General features: G+C 36.0%; 1 non-coding gene across 1 annotated transcript; it reads left to right on the top strand.

Moving 5' to 3' along the window:
* Window positions 1-371: 371 nt before the first annotated feature.
* Window positions 372-444, top strand: TRNAM-CAU. Its single transcript has one exon. It is a non-coding gene; the product is annotated as a tRNA-Met (tRNA).
* Window positions 445-17,653: the final 17,209 nt, after the last annotated feature.

Genomic DNA, 17,653 nt, shown 5'->3' with positions numbered 1-17,653 from the left:
TAAGTAACATTAAATATCAGGACAATAAGCATTTTGCAACCCATCCTCTTCGAAAAATGTTCCCGCTATGGTCTCAGTCCTTTCCTGGATCTTTGAGAACAAGAAGCTTAGTATAAGAGAAAGGTCATATGAAAACACTGGTTAACTTTTCCTTGGTGTGTTGAATCTCTACACTAGAAAATTGCATGAACATAATTAAAGCAATTTTGGTTTTGAATGACAATTTGAGCCATAACTGAAATGTACTTTCAAGACAATAAAAGAAACTTGATGACTCAAGTGTTCTACTGGTTTTAGTCTTTGAAAGAAAATGCCATTGTCTGTTTGTAGGTCAGCAGAGAGTTGTACATAGATGAAGGAGCTTCTAGTTAGCCTCCTTAGTGCAGGAGGCAGCATGTCAGTCTCATAATCTGAAGGTTCTGAGTTCAAATCTCAGAGGAGGCAGTGTAGCTTTTTGCCTGCTTTCTTTGTCAAAAGAAGAAAAAAAATTTTTCAGTATAATCCCCTTTTAAGGATTTCACACTCCTCTTAGTAACTTTACTTTTATTGAACTAATACTAGTTAATAATAATTACAATGAAAATAAATGGGTCACTCAAAAAATAAGCAGGTTGAAAGTTACAATATTACTAGATGCCAAAATTCATGTGAAATATTTCATTCAAGACATTGTTTCAGGGGATCCCTGGGTGGCGCAGCGGTTTGGCGCCTGCCTTTGGCTCAGGGCGCGATCCTGGAGACCCGGGATCGAATCCCACGTCGGGCTCCTGGTGCATGGAGCCTGCTTCTCCCTCTGTCTGTGTCTCTGCCTCTCTCTCTCTCTCTGTGACTATAATAAATAAAAAATTTAAAAAAAAAAAAAAAAGACATTGTTTCAGAAAGGAAGTGCTACATGATTGAGATTGTAATGAACTGGACATAAAACTAAAAATATTATAAAGGAGAAATTGGTTGTAAACTGATATATATATTTATCTTTGTAAGAAAAGCGTATGGAAGGAGGTCATTCCTTTTGATACCAATAAGAGTGGTAGTGGTTAAGAAAGTGTGTGGGTATTTTAATGGGATGCTTTGAACCTTAGGGAACATATACTGACCAAAACAACCTGCGTGTATGTGTGTTAATGGATGTATGAAGGAGTGGAAGAGCAAGGAACCTGGTAGGGTTCAATGTGCATTCAATTTCAGACTCAGAAACTGGGCCAAGAGGCCAATATACTTAGATATACATTAGGATTAGTACAAGCAATCAGTCTGGGGCTTTTAAGAAATGTAGCAGTTTTAAAAAGGAGCATTGGCCAATCTGTGAAAATAATCAAAGTGTTGTGAAAAGGCTTGCTTTTTATCCCAACACTTTCAGCCAATCACCAAGCATCCCTTTTGCCCCAATTACTGTGAATTGAAGAGAAACGAAATAGGTTGAAGAGAAATGGAGTGTTTTGAAAAAATGTGGCTAGAGTCTGAGGATAAGGAGATGAAATTAATTAGTCCTTTTTTTTCCTTTAAGTGCGTGGCTAGGATAGAGGTCCTTCTCAATAGTTTGGTACATAATTAAAGAGCTTTCACATTATGATATTGAATTAATAAAATAAAATAGAATTAAATGTTTAAAAATTTCATGTCAAGGAAGATCCAGGCACCAAGACTATGATATTAAGAGCAACTGATTAGAAAAAATAATCATAGTATAGGACCCTAAAATTTTACCTTGGATTTACTATGAAAAATGGAATGTGGGGCCTGACTTCACAGGCCAACAGAGAACAGATGCATCAAAGTCTGGGTTATATTACACTAATCTCTTAAGGGTCTTTTATCTAATCTCTCTCTGGCCATTGCTAAGTGCCAGGGATATGATTGCCACTATATAAATATCAGAGATTATCTGAACTTCTCAGGAGAAATCCATCTAATAGACATCAAAACCAGTCAGGCATTGTGTGCCTTTAGTCTTTCTCTGGCAGAAATAGGCAAATCAAATCTTCCTTTAAGTTAAGGACCTGTAATTTACCAACTTCTAAATATTTTCATTTTTATTTTACCTTCCTGACTTCTAACAGCATTCTTGACATTAGATCCTCTAAAAGCAAAGAGCAGTGGAGAATTTTTAGTTCATTAATTCCTGAGTTAAATAGCCATGCAAACTAACCACCAAACCATAAGGGGTAGAAAAAATAAGCCAACATGTCATGAAGTAGAGAAGTGAGTGGTCTATATTCTTCTGTCTTGAGGCAGATTATCAACATGCTTAAATACAACATAGGCTTTGAAGTTGAGAGTACATGGGTCTGAGGACCATCTCTGCCTTGTGATAGCGATATGATCCTTCCCACACTTTTTATAACTTTGAGCCTCTGGGTTTCCTTAATCTATAAAATACAGAAAATACAAACCTCACAGTGGTGGAAATGAGAGAAGTTCACTTATATAAAAATGCTTGGCACAGTCCTTGACCCCATAAACACTCAGTAAAGAGCAGACATTTTGTTCCTGTTACTTGTGACCAGTAAAACAAGTAAAAGACTGAGGAAATGTGCAGAAAGTGGGCTTCTTGACAAAGAAAGGGACCCTGTCTTATATCTCTAAAGAGAATCTAGAGGACAAAAATGCTGAATCAGACATATTAGGGATAACATAGTAGAGATAAGGGAGCAGATTTAGACCTTTTCTTTACCACTCTAATTCAGCTCCCAGTTTTCTCCTTTGTAAGTCATCAGCGGATGTAGATATATGAATCTATTTTGATATAATTCTTTCATGATAAAAGTTATTGATTCTCTTCATCTTTTTTTTTAAAGATTTTATTTATTTGTTTGAGAGAGAGAGAGCAAGCATTAGCAAAGGAGGGGTGGGAAGAGGGAGAAGCAGGCTCCCCTCTGAGCAGGGAGCCTGACACGGGGCTCTTTCCCAGGACCCCAGGATCATGACTTGAGCCAAAGGCTGACATTTAACCGACCAAGCCACCTGGGTGCCCCTCTTTTCATCTTTTTATCCAAAGTGCATGAAAAATAGCAGTTACTCATATTTAATAAGCTTCATTCAGACAAACACTACAATATATTTAGTGCTATTTCTTTATTCAATAATCAGGAGGTATTTTGGTTTGTTGAAGTGTGTGTGTGTGTGTGTGTGTGTGTATGTTTAATTATCTTTTCCTTTTAACTCAATAAAGATTGAATTAATACATGGGATCCCTGATAGGCTGTGTGGCTGACCACTGTGACTTTATTTTTCTGGTTATATACAGTATGGCCAAAAATTGGATTGGCTTTTGTATCTCTCGAAAAGTCAACTAAGAAATTAAACTGCTGAGGATCTGCTGCTGGAATTTGCTTATATTTGCACTGTGACTGCTCTTCCAAGTAATCCATTGTGATATTTTGTTAGTTCTTTGCCTCATATGTACACGTGTCTGTCTTTCATGCAGTTGCAAACTAGCGAAGGGCAGAATTATTTCACTCATTTGTTCTGTACCTGCTTCAGCCAATGATCCTTGCTCTATTGCAAACCCTTAGCTTCCTGCCCAAGTTCCTCACGTTCTCTTTTCTTTTTCCTTAGCATCTGTAAGGAGAGCAAAGGCTCCCAATGTTAACAATTTTTCTCCTATGATTTTCTGGTACAAAGAAACAGAAACATCAAAAGGACATCATAGTTATGTGCAGGAACCCTAGATTTTTGAATGTTTGTTTATTTTATCCAGGAGACAATAAACCAAATTCCTATTTGAAAAGAATCATACACTTGTAAGTATTTTCTGAAAAATAATTTCCCAGAAGTGGGATGTTAGATCAAATGATAGCACACTTCAGTTATATAGCCAGATTTATTTTCCAAAAATTACAGCAATTTCCAGACTCATCACTGCTTTTGAGAAATGGTATATAGGAGTACTGTTTCTCTTATAACCCCATGAGCACTGGGCACTAACACAATCCTACATTTTTGCCAATGTGAAGGGCCAGAAGTTTTATTTTCTTGTTGCTTTTTTCATTTCCCTGAATATTAATTCTCTTCTTGCTATATACATTGTTCTTTCTAATTTGAAGAACCACGTGTATCTTAAGGGGATTAACCACTTTTGTTGGTGTAGTGAATATTTTTTTCCAGTCTGTAATTGTTCTTTCAATTTGATTAAGTTGCTTATTCCTATTAAAAAAGAGTTTTTGTTGTTGTTGTTGTTGTTGTTTTATTGTTTTATGATTTCATCTGGCATTTTATTTTTCCTTTATATATTTTTGTTTCCATCTTCCTTACCAAGCTTCCCTTTACTTCAAAGTTATGTATGTTTGAAACTTATTTTTTAATACATTTATTTTTGTGATTGAAACTTCTTTATTGGATTTATATTTGTCCACAGACACATAACTGGGGCTTCATTTATTTTTTTCCAGTGATTCCTTAATATTTAATTGCTGGTAAATCCAAAACTTCCCCCACCCCCCCGACCTGACTTGGAGTCGAGTTGTGTCATTGACTAAGTTCTCCTTGGCAAATGGATTATTTTATGGCTTTTGAATTCATAAATTCATTATTCATAAATATTCATTATTTTATGGCTTTTGAATTTTGATATTAAGTTTCAATAAACAATAAATCCTCTCACCATATCACTATTATTGTGTTTTAAGACCTTTAGATAATTCTTACATATTTTTCTCCCACGTGGACTTCAGAATCAGTTTATCACATTCTAAAAATAATTGCAGCATGTTTCTGATTTTAAGAGGTTGGAAACAATACAAATATCTATAAGTAGAAAAATGTCCAAAAAATAGTGCTTCCAAATTATGGACTAGGAACAAATTATGGAATAAATTTAGATCATCTGAATTATGGGATACTGTGCAGCTACCAAAAAACATATAGTAGATCAAAAATATATAGAAGTCAATATATACAGTGTGCCTGGGTGGCTCAGTCAGTTAAGCATCTGCCTTCAGCTCAGGTCGTGATCCCGAGTCCTGAGATCAAGTCCTGCATTGAGCTCCCTGCACAACAGGAAGTCTGCTTCTCCCTCTGCTCCTGCCCATCCCCCCCCCACTCTCTTTTTCTCCCTCTTGCAATAAATAAAAGAATAAGAAACAAGAGTTAAATCCCTATTGACTTTCTTATATTTTTACACTTTAGAGAATCTGTATTTGGTGGAGAAACTCTCATCATGAGGTAATTTACCCATCGATAGCATGCAATCCACAGCATTTTTCTTTTATTCTGTGTACAAATCTCAAATAGCATACAATTTTAGATCAAAGTATATTTGGGTATCTTATGGACTGAGTTTACCGATGAATAGATGAAGTATGTAAAATGTTAAATATATTGGCCAAGTGTAACATGTAATGTACCTAGACATAAATAAATAAGCTTTATAAATAAGACTTTAGGTGGTGTTTCTCGACTGGTTCTGTTCATGTCTTGATCCTGTAAGTACTAGAACTCATAATTTCAACATTTAAAATACTTATGGAGTTCTTTTACTTAAGACCTTATAATGATCACAAAAGATTCTTTCTGCATGACTAAGCTCCACACACAAATAAAGAAAACCATATATAGTAAAAGTTGCTATCTGTTAGCTGATGAGCCAGATGAAACAAATGGCTTTCTTACCCTGGAGGAAATTATCATAAAATTTAGAATAATTGACAGTATATTTGCAAATCAGGATAGTATTCTGATTACTCTTGAACAATCAGAATATCTGGAGAAAGTGGAATTACTTTCCTACACAGTAACTAATGGTCATATCTGAGGATGATTTGGAAATCTCACAGCTTATCTGCTAATGAAATCTAGCATTTAAACTTTCTACTTCCTCCTTTGTTGTTAACAACTAGGAAATTAACTATATTATGTGATTGGATTCACCATGGATAAATGGCCTCTGATCATCATAAACAATTCTATAAAAACTATAAACCTGACTCCAGCTAAGCAATTGGAATTTGTCAGTGACTTTAGAGCTGAGGTTCCCCCCCTTCCTCCATCACCCCACATGACTGTCACAGAAGTTTCTGTGCCTGGATGAACCAGGAGTTGTAAGCAGTGCTTATCAACACCTATGGCAAGAAGAAGGCCATATCAGCAAGATCCGACCTGTTGAGACCACAACAGGGTGAAAACCAGCCTTTCTGATATGGGTGGCATTCCTAGTATGGCGAATGTCCCATTAGCTAAATATATTATAGGGCCTTTTAGCTGGGAGTTAATGGAATCTATACTTCTATTTTGGGCAAACATACATAGAACACATATGTGAAGACAAGAAGGAATGTAGCAAAGTGATATCTGCAATTTCTCTTATTATATATTCCACAAATGGAGAATTCACCTCCTCTCTAAGTGGTTTGGGCTGTGACACAGGTATTCTATAGCTTGGCTTCCCCTCCCTTGTCTCAATTCCTTAGCTCCACCTTCTTGGATCATTTAGCATCTTAAAGCTCCCTCAGTGGGCACCATGTCCAAGCTCAGCCTTCACTTCAGCCCAAGTCAGGAAGCGTTTGCTCATTCTTTCATTTACTTAGAGTCATTCCGAATGTCTTAGAGGTCCTGAAAATGACAGTTCTATCCTGGTTGTATAATTTTATGTGAGTTACGAAGGGCTTCTGAGCCTCCCCTTGCTTATTGGTCATGAAGCCACTGACCTCTAGAGTTTTAATTGGGATAATTACTGTAAATATCATAGCACAGGGTCTGGCTTGTCTAGTAAGTGCTGGTCTAAGGTTCTGGGAAGATTCAAATGCTGAGACCAAGATTTGATTCCTCTACAATTGGAAAAGGTCTGTGTGGTTCAGTGGAAGAGCTATGTAGATATTATGCACTAATGAGGTTTTGTCACCAATAAGTTTGGGAATGCTAAATTATGCCAGGTTGAATAGATTTCTTACCTCAAGAATACTCTGAGTCTTTAATAAGCTAATATGCACTTGTTACTATCTAAGAAGAGGAAGAAGGCAGCATCTGCCCAATTTTCTTTTCATATAAAGAATGATTTTACAAAGAAGCATCTTGAAAGGTTATTATTCCCATGAACCGCTGTTTGGGAAATTAACTATGTCACACCTATTAGGTATGACATTTCAATTTTTTGTAGGTATGACATTTCAATTTTTTATATTTCAATAGAAAAAAAAGTGTCCAGACCAGGGCTGGAGTTTTAGTTTCTTAAAACTCCTTTATAATGTGTTTTGGGTAATTTAACATTTTTAATAATAGTAATAACAAAAATAATATGAAAACAAAAAATTACATGGCACTTATTATACTCCAGACCTGTGCAAGTGCTTTACATATATTAACATGTGTAGATATTTCATCGGTAAAATGTATAGAAATATCTTATCTGCTTAAAAAAATTCTGCACCATAGGATGTCAGAGATGGAAGTCCATTTGGTTTAACACGTTTATTTTTCTGAAGCTCATAATTCTCATAATGCTTTTATGGCAAAATTGGAACTAAGGTGCATGCCTCTTAGCCTTTTGCACTATTGTCCTTTGCAGTTTCCAGTCCCTGGTTCTGTGACACCACCTGGCCTTTTCACCAGAGATCTAAATATTTAAAATAGCAGGGAAAGGTCACTTTGCTCAGCTCTACTTTTCTACCATTATGAGGTCTTATAAAATTCCACACTGTAATTTATTGTCTTTCCAACTTAATGATTTCAAAATAAATCCTACAAATTCAAACAGAATTCAGCTGTTCAAAATTTTCCTCTACTGAAAATGTCCCCAAAAGAATTTGATTTAAGACTGTGTCCTTAGAAACGTTGCGAAAGAAAAATGACTGAGCAAAGAGACTTTACAAACATTTTTTGTTTCCTTCTAGTGCTCCTTTGAACTCTTGACTCCGGGGTCCTTGAGAAAGAAACATATTACTGGAAATTAAAGATCTCTAATGAGACCAAATGGCAGAACAAATTTCTCACCTCTTCAGCTCTGTGCTGGAGAGACCACCAAGGTGAAATGTGATTTAGTCTCCGGGCCTACTATGATCTTGGCCTTTCTGCAGAGACTGTCAACAAGGGTACTAATGATTGCCTACTACTATGGGAAGAAGCAGAGTCTGTGCAGACCGGAGCTGAGCTCACTGTTTCATTTCATTCAGAGCATTAAATCACTTGCTCCTGCCAGCACCTTTCATCTACTCGCAGGCAGAAGCTGGTTGGACCAGTGACCCACGAGACAAAATTACCAAGCATTATACTACTAAGCTAGGTGGATCATATGGACTGGTTTACACCTCTTAGGTTATGCACCTTTCACATTTGACAGGATTTGTCCTCTGGCCTGTGGGTTTAGCATCCTCTTTGACTATATTTTGTCCCTCTTCAAGATGGCATCTAGCATTGGAAACTAATGGTTGATTAGATGGTCCACAATGTAGTATGTTATGTAAATTTAGAATATTATCTTCCTTCCATCCTTTGTCTCATACTAAATTACTTACATGATGAGAGAGAGAGAGAGACTTATTTCATGAAGGTATGTATAAGCCTCTTAGCTCAAATATCCACTAAAATTCTCTAGAAACTGTCACTTTGAAATATTTGCACTCATAAGGTATCACTAATACCACTAAGACAATTAACTTATCTTAATCCAATTAATCCATGTTTTGAATGAGTGTGACATAAATTTGAAGTTTCTTCATGTAAACTAAATTGCTTAGGAAACATTTTTTTGGTGACTTTTAAAAGTCATGAGTTTATCAGTGCTACTGGTAAATGCTTGACAATGCCTATTTGAAGCATTTGCCCATTTCTGTAATATAAATAGTCTGACCATGGCCAGTTTCAAAATCTTATGCGAAATTACTAAAGGCAGAGTTGGGAAAAGATGTACGGTAGCATATCATTATATAGTATTCCCACATGCAGAAAGAATAGATGCATAATCTCAAGAGGCTAGTTAATAGTAAAATGTAATAAAAAAAATTAGGAATTGGAAATGTATTAATATAATACAGTATAATAAAGTATTAATAGTAATATTTTTAAATTTAAAATATTATATTTAAAATTTTTATCATTAATATTAATAGTATTACAAATAAAATGTATCACAAAAGTACAAAAGGATTTACCTTTATTTTTAGCATAATTTATTTAACTGGGCTACATTTTACCTTTAATAATGACTATGTTTGACCACCAGCTCACAAAAATCCAGAATATTTAAAAATTGGCTCTTACAAGTTGGTCTGATGGGGCTCCAGCACACTACTGCTTCTGGGGAAGAAGCAGAAACTATCATGGCAACCTGGAGACGGTGCTGGATTGAGAGATGGCTAACCCAGGAAGTTAATAGTGGTTAAAGGCAAAGGTTCAGGAGTCCAGCTTCTCTTACAGCCTTAGACTTGACAAGTAGTTTAACCTCTCTGATTTTCAGTTTTCTTTAAGGTAAAAAGGGAGATTATATGGGAACCTAACTTACATGGATATTGGAGCTTTAAATAAGATAATGGTTGCACAGTGGCTGGGCATAGTAAGCAAACAATAAAATTATTAGCACCAAGTTTCAGCGAGGCCAGTAAATGTTGTGTGATCATGGGCAATTTATTTCCTTCATAACTTCTTCATATGTAAAATAAGTATTTAAATACAAAATAATTTATTAAATCCCAGTGATTAAGAACTAGAGCTTTTAAGTCAGATGGCCTAAATTCAGATTCTGGCCCTCATTATACAAGTCATGCAACTTTGGACAAATTAATTTATCTTTCTTACTCTTGATTTCTTCATCTGAAAGTCAAAAAGTAACACAAGACTTTGTCGAACAGAATTTTTTAAAATTAAAGTGAGGTATATAGCTCATTGTTTGGCACACTGTAGATGCTCAAAAAAGCTAAGCTATTTTATTAATAGTATCAGTATTATGATAGTATATAATGGTATTAACAGTGATAGCATTTTCAGTATATCTCATCAGTATTAATATAGTATGTATTATTAATGTACTATAATATATTGCACATACATAGTAATAAAAGTGGTTATTATCATTTATTAATATTATTTAATATTATTAGTATTAATAATATTAGAATTATTAATAAGATGAGCACACGGGTACAAACTTTTTTTTGTATATGCTATACCTTCTGGGGAAAGGAACATGTCCTATGACATCAAAATTCATATAAATAATAAAATACGTAATGCTAATAATAAAATGTCATATTTTGGGGCATTTTCTAGGTGTCAAGCACTGTAGTAAGTGCTTCACATGTACTTGGAATCTCAACTTCATTATTTATGAAATAACTTTGATATCTATCATTTAGACTTATTGAGAAAATTATAAGTGTTATTATAACACATTCGACTCTGGAAAAAGTAGGTGTGGAATAAATGATATCTAGTAATAATAATTGTTATAATAATACAATCTATTTCATGGGTTGTGAGAATATATTTATACTTTTTTAAAAATGTTTGTCATGTTGCTTAGTGCATTAATTAATGGAAGCTATCATAGTTATATAATAAAAATAAATGAGGGGAATTTACCATGAGTATTTACCATTTATATCAATTTACCATTGAGAATGGTTTGGTGGGTCAGGATGGAGGTCAGCAAACAGTCCAGAATACAGAAGCTCAGAAGTGTTTTTGGAAAGACTGGTTGTTGTGTTTTAATCTCTTGCTCCTATGCTGGAGGGGGTGGAACGTGATACTCTTTTCTAGAGGGGGAGGGTCCAGCAAGTTTCCTGCAGCTGGAAAAAGGTTAGACATTGCCAAGGTTGGCTTATGAGGTGTTACAAGTATAGGGTAGAGGTGTTAGACGAGCTGCATGAGGTGGCAATGCTAATGATCATTCTTTCTAGTCTAGTGGTATTGAATTAAGACAACTGTGTTCTTTGGGGGAATCTGTTGAAAGCTATGGATTTTTTGTCCTTGCCATTTGCTTATTTGCTGATACCATATCTTTTGCTGTTTTAAAACACTTTGCTTCTTCTGTAGCACCTCGATGTGTCCTGCCAACTGTAGCTGTGTCTAAAATATTATCAAAATATTAATGATCCCAGTTTTCATGTCTTTTTGTTTATCCACTGCACTTACTATGATTCATTTTAATAATTCTTTAAAATATCATCCCCAAGTCAGTCCATATGGCCTTCTGATCTCATACTTAGTAATAGATACAAGGACATATGGTTATAAAATGAAGTCTTTCAGGATGCTCCAGTTCATTATTCTATTGCCCCTTAAAGGAACAGAGTGAACCGATCCAACAGGCCAGATAGTAAATAAGAGTGATCTCATCTCTCACTCAGCATTGGCTGCCACTTCCTTGGGGAATAATTATTTAATAAACTCAGGCTTCCCCCTTCCATGGTTTTATATAACATAAGAATAGCTTTTTAGAACACATTCGGAATTAATGCTACTCATTTCTGAGGTCAGAGAAGCCTAAATAGATATGGTTCTATTGAGTGATGTTGGGAAATCTGATTCTTGGTGAAGCATTTTTCTAGAACATCTGAGCCTAAGTTCAAACCCAGGGTGGAGTTCTCAACCAAATCAGACATCGTGATTACATTCATAGAAATATAAACCCTAGGGACAGACCCAGAAAGATAAATAAAATTACCATATAAGGGACACACCCTTGTGCATATGCAAGTTGGTGGATATTGAGAAATATGAATATAAAATTTCAACAATCCTGATCATGGAAAATGCCAGTAGAATAATAAGGATATTCCATTTTGTTCATCAGATTTGAAAAGTAAAACACATAATGCCTGATGCCTTTAAAATTGTAAAGGGAATAATTGTCCTTAAATATTGCATGTGAGAAAGAAAAGTTCACCATTTTTTAAAAGGCTATTTCAAAAGAGGAATCAAATACCTCAAAATATATATAATATATATTCTTTGATATAGTAATTTATTTGTGACACTGTGTTCCAGAAATGTATAGAAATACATGATTGCATAATTTATAATACTGAAGAAATTTAAAAATACCTAAAAATCCAACATCGCTAAGTAATAAAAGTAATGTTTTTGAAAATATTTTTATGGCATATAAATTATCATAAGGGTGAAACAATAAGGGTGAAAATTATGTAGCAGTTTTATGACTTTAGCTATATTAAAACGTGTGAAGAAAATATCTATGAGTGAAGTTATTTCTAGCTAATGGGAAAATGAGTCATTTTTATTTGAGTATTTCTTTAATTTTCTCCATAGAGTATATAATCAGAAAAATGAAAGTAATTTTTTACAAAGGAGGACTTGGTGCTCGTTTGAAAAAAATATCCTGAAATGTGTGTGGAGACACACAATAGAGAAAACTAAGGACATAAAGGGATATAAAATATTGGAGTAAGTTGAGTTGACTTTTCCAGAATTGAAATCATTCTTTTCTTTCATTAGTTGCAAAATTGCTTTTAAAAAATACTGTCAGTTTCAAATACCCAGAGAGCTCAGTTTGAGGTACATTGAGTCTAAGGGGGAAAAGTTTTTTAATAAGAAGAAAAGATGTCATTTTTAAAAAGGGTGGTTTCAAATGGGTTTGGCACAACTGAAAATGTGTCTTTGAAATGTGTTTAGTATTTCCAGACAAGGAGGAACTGTCACCTCACGTTGCTTGTGAATCATTGCACATCTGGTCCTCCTGCCCTGGGACAAGAAATGCAGTAGGAAAAGTGAGACATTAAAAGACAATGGACAGGGAGGCCTGGGTAGCTCAGTGGTTGAGTGCCTTCAGCCCAGGGTGTGATCCTGGAGTCCCGGGATCGAGTCCCATGTCGGGTTCCCTGCATGGAGCCTGTTTCATCTCTCTGCCTGTGTCTCTGCCTCTCTCTCTCTGTGTGTCTCTCATGAATAAATAAATAAAATCTTTAAGAAAAAAAAAAGACAATGCAATCAAATCTCATGTTGCTGTCTTCTTTCCTCCCTCCCTTCCTTCTTCCCTCTCTCCCTCCTTCCCCTTTCTTCCCCCCTTTTTCCTTCCCTTCCGTCCCTCCTCTCTTCTCCCCTCCTCTCCCCTCCCTCCCTCCCTCCCTTCCTTCCTTCCTTCCTTCCTTCCTTCCTTCCTTCTTTCCTTCTTGCCATGTTTGAAAAAAAAAATAGCAAATGATGTTTCTCCACTCATGGGAACAGCAGCCTGCCGTGGTACTACTCTGCACTCTGTTCAGCCAGCCTTCTGTGGAGATGATGTTAGGCTTCAGGTAGTAGATCAGTCTGGTTAGGTGAACTCACTCAAATCACCAGCTTCATCTCAATGTCTTTGAAAGTTTCTGACTTATTTGAGTGCTAAAACCTAGAACTGGGCACATTCCTTGCAGTTAAAATGCCACAATTTAGACCAACTAACCTTTAAAAATAAATAAATAAAGAAAAAGATTAGCAGTTTTATATCAGTATGAATTATTAATTTAGTTAAGGTTTTTAGTTTTGTTTTGTTTTTTCCTTTTTATAATGATTTTTTGGAATAAATGGTTTCCGTCTGGGCTGGAAGGGTTCAGTACCACTGAGGGTAATGGTTTCTGTTGACATGGGGAAAGGGCAAGTGCAGTGGAGTGGAAGATTTGTGTTCCCTTTCTTTACAATATACCTTCCTGTTTTCCTCCCTACTGTTGGATGTCTCATACATAGAGTTTGTCTTTGTCCACCTTTGTACCTACTCATTTCAGAAACAATTGTTTTCTTTTCTTGGGACTTAAAAGATGAAAGAACAGAGCTTCTTTGGGGGAAAAAAAAAAGACAACCATGACTTCCCCAATTGTCATTTTTCCTTCTCTCCCTTCCTTTCTTTTTTCAATCACATACTAATGAACTCCTTTTATATGCCTTGGCAAAGAGCTGGATGGTAGAAATATAAGACAGAGGGAGAAAAATGATAGAGTCATAATGTAATTTTAGTTCAGTATAAAAAATGAGTTGGAAAAAAGATAAAGTTGAATACAGAATGTCCATTTGGGATTCCTTTGTAAGAATCCAAGCAAGAGGTGACTGTGGTCTAAACAATAGAGGTCGTATATATCATGGATAATTTAAAAAGTATTTAAAAGGCAGAATCGTGAGGAGTTGGTAATTGATTGTAGGTGTTGGGGAAAGGAGAAAAAGGCAGTTATGAAGACTGTGAAGGTTATGGCTTAAGGAACTGAAAGATTGATGGATGGCACTCATTGAAATGCAGAGAACAGATGAAAATGCAGTTTGTGGTGGTGGGTAGGAAAACGAGTTCAGTTTTGGGAATGTTGGATATGAGATTTTGATCAGATATCCAAATGGAGATACCTAATATGAAATTGAACATATAGCTCTGATGTTCAGCACAGATATCTGGACTATACACATGTGGCTCAAAACATAAACATAATTGAAGTCGTGGAAAATAGGAAATGAATATGTGGAATCACCCTAGGAGAATATATAAAGTGAGGACCTAGGAGAAAATCCAAAACACCAAGGAAAAAGTTCATTTCAAGAAGAATTTTAAGAGTTTGTTGATGGCTTCATCAACTCAGTTTCAGTGGTACAGTGGAAATAAGACCCAGATGGCAGGATGTGGAGAAACAAGCAGCCCCAAACTGTAGAATCTCCATCAGTTAATTCATGTGCATTTTTGGATAGATTTAATTATGATGAGCTAAATACCCTAAGTTGTTTTGGAAGAGGTGGCAAATGCCATTTGTATTGACAGCAAAAATATCATTCTCTTCTTTTCAGTTACTGTGTTTAAAAATTACATCATTTTAGTTCTTTATATTTCTGATGACAGCCTAGTGAAGGGAATAGACTAGTTAATTAAGAATTTTAGGGATCCCTGGGTGGTTCAATGGTTGAGCGCCTGCCTTCAGCCCAGGGCATGATCCTGGAGTCCCAGGATCGAGTCCCACATTGGGCTCCCTGCATACAGTGTGCTTCTCCCTCTGCCTGTGTCTCTGCCTCTCTCTCTCTCTCTCTCTCTCATGAATAAATAAATAAAATCTTAAAAAAAAATAGTTTTACTCTGCTCCTCTGGGGTCCCTGGGTGGCTCAGTCAGTTCAGGGTCTACCTTCACCTCAGATCATGGTCCCAGGGTTCTGGGATGGAGCCCCACATCAGGGTTCCTGTTCAGTAGGGAGTCTGCTTTTCCTTCTCCCTTTGACCCTGCCCCTGTCACTTGGGCTCTCACTCTCTCTCTCTCAAATAAGTAAATAAAATATATTTTTTTAAGATTTTATTTTATTTATTCATGATAGACAGAGAGAGAGAGAGAGAGGCAGAGACACAGGCAGAGGGAGAAGCAGGCTCCATGCCGGGAGCCCGAAGTGGAACTCGATCCCCGGACTCCAGGATCACGCCTTGGGCCAAAGGCAGGCACTAAACCTCTGAGCCACCCAGGGATCCCCAATAAAATATTTTTTTAAAAAAGAATTTTACTGTGCTTCTCAGTGTGGGCATTTGCTAAATTTCACATTATATAATTAATCATTTGCTTCAAAGAAAGGGAAATAAATGGCTATTTCTTTCTATTGGGGATGAGGTAAGTGGTGTTCTCTAACCGAAATAAAATATTTCTTTTTTTTTTAAGAGAAAATGAGAGAATGCATGTCAGGGAGAAGGGGTAAAGGAGGAGGGAGAGAGAATCCTAAGCAGGCTCTTCACCCAGTACAAAGCCCCACACGGGGAATGATCTCACAACCCTGAGATCATGACCTGAGCCAAAATCAAGAGTCAGATGCTTAACCAACTGAGCCACCCAGGTGCCCCTGAATTTTCTTAATTATTTATTTATTTGGCAGAGAGAGAGTGCTTGAGAGAGAGCACAAGTAGAGGGAGGAGCAGAAGGACAGGGAGAAGCAGGGAGCCCAATGCTGGGCTCGATCCCAGGACAATGGGATCATGACCTGAGCTGAAGGCAACACTTAACTGATTGAACCACCCAGGCGTCTCACCTCTAAAATATTTTTTCACCTAAAATATTTAATTCAAAAGTACAAGGAAAAATGTGGATTTTACTCTGACAGAACAAATATTTTCAGTTATTGGGGATTGACACAGATTGGTAAACAAAGTAAGACACACAAATAGATCCTCACCTATAAATCTTAAGGAACATAATGTTTCTTGAAGAATAAATAATATTCAGTGGTTATTTGTTCTTCTTAGTTGAATAATAAATATTAATACAATATGGCTGAAGTAAATTACAGCATTTAGTTTTCCAAAGATGGCGTGGGAATATGTAGTTAAATGGAGAGTATGGCCAGCTGTTTCCTCAGGATAGAAATATCCCAGAAGTAATTTAAAAATGCTTCTACTTTTACACAGGAAGATTTTGGAGGCAAGCTCACTTTATGATTACTTTTGAAATTTCATGGATATTGAAATTGTTCCAAAATTGACTGTAAGGTTTCAAAGAAGAACATTTGCATTTATTATTGAATTTAGAATCTGTCATTCTTCAAAATATTGGTTGATGATTCAGAAAGGGCACATAGTCCCCTTTCTTTGCTTATACAATGGGTTTTATCCAAAAATCTCGAAGTACTTTATACAAATTAACTTACAGTCCAATCCTTTTAATATTTTGAATGAAGATTAATGAGACTCCTATTCCACATATGGTAACATGGAGTTTCTGGAAACCTTGGATGAAGTGAATGAGACATGACATAGCTGCCAGCAAGTTCACAGAAGAGCCAAGAATAGCAAACAAGATTTCTACTTAACCGTTTTAACCACCAGACACACAAAAAAAATCATAGATATTAAATAATTAAAACAGACTAAAACACGGTCTAGAAGGGCAAGTTTTTTACTTCAGTTCTGCCTGTGTGTGATTCTGAATCAGTCTCTTAATTTTGATGGTTTTGGTGGTCATCTGGGGTGAATTGATTTCTAAGAGTCCTTCTAGAACTGACATTCTAATTCTCTGCAGATCTCAGTCTGGAGAAGAGGTCTTGCCCAAAGAATAGAATGGTTGAATATATTTGTGGAAATGGGGCTGTAGGACATTCCTGCCCATCTCCATTCTTCTCCTTAGCAGTATTTACTGTATTCTGCCTCAGAACTAGTCTTGTTGTTTTTAAATTGCTATTTCCATGACTTCTTTCCAACTCAGTCAGTTACAAATAAAGTCAGGTATGATTGATATTCTTTAGATCATTATACGATTCGCCTCGTTCATCCTTTTCTCCAGGGATAAAGAGTATAGGTAAATAAAAGCAGAGTGGTTAGGAATGCAGGTTCTGGAATCATACTTACTAGAAATAGATCCCAGCTCTGCATTTAACTGGTGTGTGACTTTGGAGAAACTATTGAATTGCTCTAAGTTCCAATTTCTTTATCTCTGAACTGAGGAAGATAATATGTCACTATTTATAATAAATAGGGGCACCTGGTGGCTCAGTCAATTAAGCTACTGACTTTTGATGGAGCCCCACATCTGGCTCTGCACTTAAAACAGAGTCAGCTTGAAATTCTCTCTCCTTCTCCCACTGCCCCTCCCCCCACTCATGCTTGTGTCTCTCAAATAAATAAACAAAATCTTTTAAGAAAATAATAGCTTTGTGGGGAATAAATTAATATAAAGAATTTAGCATTCCTGCTACACAGTAAATAGCCTTGCTTCTCAGTCTTTTTTTTTTTTTCTTTTTGAAGAGATGCCTACCCAGATTCCATTGTTTGCCATCCTTTGTTATCACAGAC

Source organism: Vulpes lagopus, chromosome 9, assembly GCF_018345385.1.
Source record: "Vulpes lagopus strain Blue_001 chromosome 9, ASM1834538v1, whole genome shotgun sequence".
Lineage (NCBI taxonomy): Eukaryota > Metazoa > Chordata > Mammalia > Carnivora > Canidae > Vulpes > Vulpes lagopus.
The sequence above is the reverse complement of the archived record's forward strand: the minus strand, read 5'-3'. Positions and strand labels throughout refer to the sequence as shown.